Below are 8904 nucleotides of genomic sequence, written 5' to 3'. Positions count from 1 at the left end.
CTTTATGTAGGATACCTAACAATCAAATGCAAACACTCGACAACCGATGTTAGGAATTATTTGTTGATCATCAAAACCAGATTAGACAATAGGCTCATGAACATGAGACCTAACAATCTGCTCCTTTTCGATCAAAAATTTGTAGATTAAACTATTAGAGCAAGAGAATACATCTAATGAATCGTTTTTTAGCATCTTTTTTGGTCAAAAGATACTTAAGTGTGGCATGATCGATGTAAACCTTAATTAGAGACCCAATTAGATATGTTTTAAATTTCTCTAAGGCAAAAATAATAGCTAATAAGTCTTTCTCGGTGATAGAGTAATTTTGTTATGCATCATTCAGTGTCCAACTGGCATAGCAGGTCACATGAGTCTTTCCATCTATCCTCTATCATAAAATAGTATTGTAGGCGTATAAAATTGCTTATAGGTCCCTTAGCACAGCTCGGCACAAACCGACGAACCATCGGGTGATGTATCCAAACACGAGCGTCAGTCCACAACGCCAAAGCCAAGTGACACGCAACGAAGCGGATTAACGAGGCGACGAGGCCAACGAACCGCACGCAAACAATGGAATACATCCATTCGCATGCGGAATCAAGCTAACAGTTCGGTGAGTCAACGAGTCATCCAACCATAGAACGGATTTGAACTCAAACACCGAGGTGGATTTACTGCCATATTGGGATTCGGACTGTTAAATCAGAGTTCGGATCAACAACGAAGCGGGTTTACTGCCAAATCAGGATTCAGATCAACAAATCAGAGTCCAAATCAACCACGAGACCGGAAAAAACGGCAAAACCCAAACACCAAGGTGACTCGGCCAAAACCGAGCCACCTTGTGCCCAAGGCACAGTGAGGGTTGCCTATAAATAGGCCCCCCCTTGGTTCATTTTCAAAGGTTGGAATTTTTTTGGAGGCGCAGCTCTGCTGGATTCGAGGCTCGGATCTAAAAAAGATTGAAGCTTTGGGACTTTGAGGACTTGCTCTTCCACATCCGGTGCTCGGCAATCGTCAACGCCAAATAAGGCAAGGGTTCGGGAGGAACCGGATCTCAGATCTACGTAGTCATCCTCCGGATCAAAGCTTGGCCTTTGATCCCGAGAACTAAAGGCTACTATTTCCTTGGCGAAATAGTACCCTCGGCTATTATTTCCTTAGCAAAATAATACCCGTCATACTGCGTAGATCCGACCGGATCTAGATCACATGGTGGTCCACGGATAAACCCCGGCGCAGGCGAAGAACCCACAAAGCGAGTGACCGCAAAACAGGAGCTCGCGATTCGTTCGAAAGGAAAGTTGTAATCTTTTTATTTTTTCTTTGATTTCGTTGTAACCGGATCTTATAAAAAGACCGGATCTTTGTAACCGATAAACAGTTGTCAAAGCCGTGAACAATCTGGCGACCACAGTGGGAGCCGCCGATCTCGCTGCCGAGATCGGAGCGTCGCAGCCACGGATCTCAATCCCGGTCGTGGAGGAGGTCGAATACGAGTTCGACCAGCAGAAGTTCGAGGAATACTTGTCGTCCTCGTCCGGATCAACCTCCCCCCGCAAGTCCAAAAAGTTCTCCTCCGGGAGAAAAACTCGTTGGTATGAATACGTTGAAAACACCAACGAAGATCTCGCCCCGTTTGATGCCAAAGTTGCATCGGGTGAGATTCCTCCAATTCCCAACCAGGGCAGATCTGCTCTGGCCAACCCTTCTGCCGCAGAGGGCGTGGTGACTCTCTCGAAGAGAGCCCACCAAAGGCAACGTCAACGCCTTGCGAAACAATTCGCAAAGGCCATGGGGAATGGGTCCGTGTCAAACGGAATCGTTCGACGCTGGAAGAACGCATCCGCAAACGCCGCGCACTATCAGCGCAGGCGTGGGCTCAAGCCGAAGAAGCCTGTAGAAAGCTACAGAAAGAGGTGGCCAAGAAGCCGCCATCAACCCGCAAAGCTTGGAAACCGAAGTCTGAAGCGGCGATTCAGACTAAGGAGCAACAACTGCAGTCTCCGAAAGTTCAACCTCTGGCGAATCAATCCAGACAACCGATGATTTCCACAACTGCTCCGGGAGATCCCGCAGGACTATCCCAGAAAAGGAAGTCAGTCTTGGAGCACCTCGGTCCACTTCCCGAGGAGCAAAGCAAAGCTCCAATCCAAGGACGTTTGGGCCCACTAAGAAAACCCCGAACGAATCAACATGATGGGGGTCGCCGCAACCCTCAACATGACAAAGAAATCATGGCACCCAAGCGCACTACTTTGCGCATCGAAGTTCAGGAGCCCGTTGAGAATTCACGCCCACAAAGGCGCGTTTCGAGGCGCGTGACTCTCGAAAGTCCAAAGAAGGTAATTCACTCTCAGAAGGAAACGTTATCGTCTGATGATGATTGCGTTATACCTGAGAAATCATACCAACACACGATAGGTCGCTCCGACTTTCAAACGGAAGAGCTGTACTATCATGCTGGGGGTACGAGCAAAGCCAGAAAGAGAAGTCCTCGAAGGCTAGAAACTCAGTGCCCTTGTTCAAAGCTCATTCGGGCGGTACTGTCTGAGTGCAACTGCATCAAGGCAGTCCCCGAGAGAATTTCAGTGTTCGAAAGGCTTAGTACCGAAGCGCCAAAACCAAGGCATAGGCGTTTTCGGCAAAGAAGAACGGTGGTTGAAGATGGAGAATTTCCGAGGGTCACCACCAATATGACCAGCAAGGGGACATCGGTACAGGATAATCTCGAGTCAATTCTGAAAGCATCCCAGCGTATAACCCGTTTGCAGTCTGGAGCCATCAAACGAAAAACTTACGGTAGGGTTCGGACAAGGGTACCTTCAGAAGATGAAGAATCTGATGCTGGCTCCGCAGTTGCATCGGATAATACGGTGTCCAGTGAGGGACAACCCCGCGAGTCATTTATGATAAGCGCGGAACAAGTGGCCAAGATGATCGAAGAAGCCTTGGCCAAACAACAGTAGAGCTTCAGGTTCGAAATGCATATGGCCATGCAGAACATGAGAGAAATGCATGAGCAACAAATTCAGGCACTGACGAACCAGCAAGACGAACCAAGCCGCCGTAACCAGGTCGTTCAGGAAGAGGAGCACACGGATACGGATGAAGCTCACAATGCCAATAATCCTCCCGTCAATGCAGGGGGTGGTAATGAGGATGCTAGTCATAATGCCACACTCCCGCCTCAGAATCGTGCTAACGAAAACACAGGCGAAAGTCTGAAGATCAAAAACCTTGAGAACAAGATCAATACGTTGATTTCTGCTCAAGAGGTGAAGAAAACAGGCATTCCTTGTCCATATCCAAGAGAATGGGAATCAATCCCATATCCGGCAAAGTTCAACTTAATCAACTTCACGCCATTTATGGGATGAGTTCACCCACTCAACATTTGATTTATTTCAAATCACACCTGGGGGTAATCTCCGGCAATGAGCCTCTGATGGTGCGGTCATTCGTCGGCACTCTTCGCGGAGCCGCCTTCGATTGGTATCGCCGCCTCAAGCCAGGTAGCGTGAACAGCTGGGACGATATGGAGACCATGTTCCTCACCAATTTCTTCGACGACGACACCGAGATATCTATCGGATCATTGCTCGATGAGAAGCAGAAAGACGGGGAGTTAGTCGACACCTTCGTCAAAAGGTTCCGGAACAAGGCGATGAACTGCCGGGACCCGATCACCGAGGAATTCATTCTCCAGACCTGCCATAATAATCTGTCCTTGGACGTGTTGGAAGCAATGGGAACAGCACCGTCTAACACTTGGAAAGATTTAAAGGTGCGCGGTGAACAAGCCGAACGCTTCCTCAGAAGGAAGAAGGTCGAGAGGAACCTACCGACGGCTAATCCTCCGAACTCAAATTTCTCCTTCCGTGGGAAGGGCAAAACACCTACAGCTACAGGTGGCGCTAATCAAACGTCACAACAGCAATCCCGAAGGCAGCAAAAGACTTCGGACCCGAGACTCCAAAAAGAGTATTCCTTCAAGGACGAAGACGTTCCAGCCATCTTCGAATCCCTCCTTGAAAACAATAAGATCAAGCTACCACATATCGCAAATCAGGAGGAAGATGACAATACTGCGGATCCGAAGTACTGTGCATACCACAGGAGGGTCCTTCATCCCACCAAGGATTGCTTCGCTCTCAAGAATAGCATCCAAACCTTGGTTGAAGCCGGTGTCATAACACTGAGATAAGCCAAATAAGAACGGCAACACTCCGACAAGTATAAGAGTATAAACTGCTTCTCAATCCTCCGACCAGTATAAGAGGTTAAACTGCTCCCTGATGCTCCAACATGTATATGAGTCTAAACTGTTTCATTTCTTTCACGGGAAGTTCCTGGAGGATTTTTATATGTAATATTCTTAAGGATAACCCGGTCATGTAACTGAGAATAATGTCCGAACCAGTTCCGCAGAGGAAGCCGGGGGTGGATGATTTATGTAACGGGAAGTTCCTAGAGAATCATATATTCTTAAGGATAACCTGAACATGCGATTGAGGATAACGTACTCCTCGTTACACCCAGTTTTGCAAGAAAGCTGGGAGTGGATAATTCGTGTAACGGGAAGTTCCCAAAAGAATGTTAATATTCTTAGGGATAACCCAATCAATATGAACAAAGTGATGAACACTAAATCTCTCACCGATCAGACTAATTGACGGTGGGACCACCAAATTCGATCAAGTTTAATCCAATCAAACTTACGCTATGTTCGTGTTGTCTCAAAACACCCACTTGGTCAAACCTTCTTACAGTTAGGACCACAGTCAAAATCCCCTCTCGATTCCTCCAATGAACGAGAGATCCACAGATCGAGCGATCAAACCTTCCTACAGTTAGGATCGTCTCAAACCTCCTATTTGGTCAAACCTTCTTACAGTTAGGACCACTGTCAAAATCCCCTCTCGATTCCTCCAATGAACGAGAGGTCCACTTTCAAATCAAGTGATCAAACCTTCCTACAGTTAGGGTTAAAACCATAATTCACTCTCGATAAATGAGAAATTCACCTTTAGTTCGGTAATCAAACCTTCAGACAGTTAGGATTATCCGAATCTTTCGATTCTCGGAATGGAGGCCCCACTCCTAGTTTCACCGTTCCGGATTCTGGGGGTGGAGATCCCACCTCGAGTCTCCTTTCCAACTAGAAATAGAATATAAAATTCTTCCTTTCCAGAATCGAGGAATAGAATATAAAATTCTTCCTTCCTTATATTCGGGTTCGCCTTCACCCTAAAAGAAGACCGGGAAATAGAATATAAAATTCTTCCTTTCCCACGTCGACCTTTTCTAAGAATCTATCAATCTAGGATTCATCCGCGCTTAACCCGCGCTGCCGGTTAGTTCTTAACCGTTAAAAAGAACACCCGTCCACATATTCAACATTGTGGTAGGTTGTTATTAATAACACCAAAATCCATGCCTTACACGCATGGGGAATTTTATCCTGAATCCTAAGAAAGGATATGCCGACGCCTAACACGCGTCGCCGGTTTAGTCTTTCTCCGTGGAAAAAGACACCAGAGTTCGATTCTGGGGTATTCTATCCTGAAGCCTAAGTAGGGATAAGTCAGCGTCTAACACGCGTTACCGGGTAGCCTGTTCCCGTAACAATGGCAAAGTCTACGTATTCGAAGTTGTAGCATCAAGTCTAAGGGAGTTCATTCCTTTAGCACAATGTCACATGCGGAACAGACTTAAAACAATTCGCATGTAAGCCCGATTCAAACGGTAATCGATAAAAGCATGTCAAATCTGTTGAGGGCTGAGGATTTGCCAAAAATCCTAAGTCAACGTCTGATACACGTTGCTGTTTAGTCTTTTCACAGGAGAAAGACGAAGTCTACGTATTCAATATCATTGCACTAAAAGGGTTAACTCTTTTAGCACAACGTCACATGCGGAAGGGATTTAGACAATCCGTATGCTAGCCCGATTCAAACGGTAGTCGGTAAAGGCTTATCAGACCCGTTGAAGGCTGGGGGTTAGCCAAAAATCCTAAAGTCAACGCCTAACACGCGTCGCCGGGTAGTCTATTCCCGTGAGAAAGACGAAGTCTACGTATTCAATATCGTAGCACTAAGAGCGTTAACTCTCTTAGCACAACGTCACATGCGGAACGGACTTAAGACAATCCGCATGTAAGCCCGATTCAAACGGTAATCGGTAAAAGCATGACAAATCCGTTGAGGGCTGAGGATTTGCCAAAAATCCTAAGTCAACGTCTGATACACGTTGCTGTTTAGTCTTTTCACAGGAGAAAGACGAAGTCTACGTATTCAATATCGTAGCACTAAAAGAGTTAACTCTTTTAGCATAACGTCACATGCGGAACGGACTTAAAACAATCCGCATGCTAGCCCGACTCAAACGGTAGTCGGTAAAGGCTCATCAAACCCGTTGATGGCTGAGAATTTGCCAAAAATTCTATAAATACGAGTCATAGATGTATCAACTCCGTAGATTGGTCTCATGACTCGAGTATCCGCCACGCTCCAAGAGAGCTTAAACTGTGTATACAGAAGATTCAACGCCGGACAACGCGTCACAAGGAAGCTCAAACGCCGGACAACGCGCTGTAAATGAAGATTCAACGCCGACGACCGATGGTCAGTTTTATGTTGAAATAACCAACTCGAGCTAAAAAGTCAGAAAATCGAGAATCGACTTCAAATTCAAAATTCCGACAGACGGTAAGTTCAAAATTCCGACAACGGTCAGGCAATAAATGCAGCACCGGAACCCTTACAGACATTCGACAAAGCACCGAACAGCCTGGGGGAATGAAGGAACCAAGAATGGAAGCCACTCCAAATATCCCATCGAAGAATGGGACAATCATATCCAAAGTATTCCAGACTCTTCTATAAAAGAACGAGACTGAAATACTTTGGAGGGGGTATCTGTAGGCGTATAAAATTGCTTATAGGTCCCATAGCACAGCTCGGCACAAACCGACGAACCATCGGGCGACGTATCCAAACACGAGCGTCAGTCCACAACGCCAAAGCCAAGTGACACGCAACGAAGCAGATTAACGAGGCGACGAGGCCAACGAACCGCACGCAAACAATGGAATACATCCATTCGCATGCGGAATCAAGCTAATAGTTCGGTGAGTCAACGAGTCATCCAACCATAGAACAGATTTGAACTCAAACACCGAGGCGGATTTACTGCCATATTGGGATTCGGACTGTCAAATCAGAGTTCGGATCAACAACGAAGCGGGTTTACTGCCAAATCAGGATTCAGATCAACGAATCAGAGTCCAAATCAATCACGAGACCGGAAAAAATGGCAAAACCCAAACACCAAGGGGACTTGGCCAAAACCGAGCCACCTCTAGGTGGCTCGGTGGCCGAGCCACCTATAGGTGGCTCGGCCAAAGCCGAGCCACCTATGGGTGGCCGGCCAGATCTGTGCCCGGGCACAGTTCTGAGTGCCTATAAATAGAGGGGCTTTGCTCATTTGTTAAAGGTTGGAAATTTTGGAGGCGAAGCTCTGCTGGATTCAAGGCTCAGAGCTAAAAAAGATTGAAGCTTTGGGACTTTGAGGACTTGCTCATCTAGATCCGGTGCTCGGCGATCGTCAACGCCAAATAAGGCAAGAGTTCGAGAGGAACCGGATCTCAGATCTACGTAGTCATCCTCCGGATCAAAGCTTAGCCTTTGATCCTGAGAACTAGGGCGATTATTTCCTTGGTGAATTAATCTCCCCCGGCTATTATTTCCTTTGCGAAATAATACCCATCATACTGCGTAGATCCGACCGGATCTAGATCGCGTGGTGGTCCACGGATAAACCCCGGCGCAGGCGAAGAACCCACGCAAGCGAGTGACCGCAAAACAGGAGCTCACGATTCGTTCGAAAGGAAAGTTGTAATCTTTTTTCTTTTTCTTTGATTTCGTTGTAACCGGATCTTATAAAAAGACCGGATCTTTGTAACCGAAAAACTGTTATCAAGGAGTGTGCAATGACATCAATGAAGAAAGACACGATTTTTCCCGCGAACAAGTATCAATTATAAAATCGGAAGCATCACATAGTAACTCAAAGGGTAGGGTGCGTCGAATCCAGTGAATGAATTATATGAGCTACGATTAGCTCCTTCTTCAGATAATCAAATGCATTAAGGTATTCTGGAGAGAAATTGAATGGTGTATCCTTAGCTAAAAGATTGGTTAAGTGATAGCAATTTTGCTAAAGTCTTTGATGAACTATCTATAAAAACCAGTATGACCAAGAAATAATCTGACATCCTTAAAAATTTTAGAAGGAGAAAAGTTAGAAATGAGATCTACCTTAACTTTATCAATTTCTATTCCCTCATTAGAAACTATATGCCCTACGATAATTTTATATTTTATCATGAAGTAACATTTCTCCTAATTAAGAGCTAGATTTTTTTCTTGCACTGGGTCAAGTCAAGTTTAAGAAGACGCAAACGCTTAGAAAATGAATCACCAAATATTGAAAATTTTTCTATAAAATCTCTAAGAAATGCTCAACCATACCAGAGAAGATATCAATCATTCACCATTGGAAAGTAGCTGGACTATTGTATAACCCAATGGGCATGCGATTGTTGGTAAAAGTTCTGTATGGGCATGTGAAAGTGAGGTTTTTCCTGATCTTCAGGGACAATGGGAATTCGATTGTAATATGAATATCCATCTATGAAATAGTAGAACTCGTGTCCTGCTAAATATTCAAGAATTTGTTATGTGAAAGAAAAAAAGGAAGTGATCTTTTTAGATGGCTAAGTGATGCAGCATAAACATATACCAAAAATTACAAGTGCACAATTAATCAAGTTATAGTATAAAAAGTTATCGATCCCACGAGAAAGGTATTTGTAGGAAATTATTAGAATCAGTT

This window comes from Asparagus officinalis, chromosome 8 (assembly GCF_001876935.1).
Source record: "Asparagus officinalis chromosome 8, Aspof.V1, whole genome shotgun sequence".
Lineage (NCBI taxonomy): Eukaryota > Viridiplantae > Streptophyta > Magnoliopsida > Asparagales > Asparagaceae > Asparagus > Asparagus officinalis.
This window is presented reverse-complemented; position numbering follows the sequence as displayed.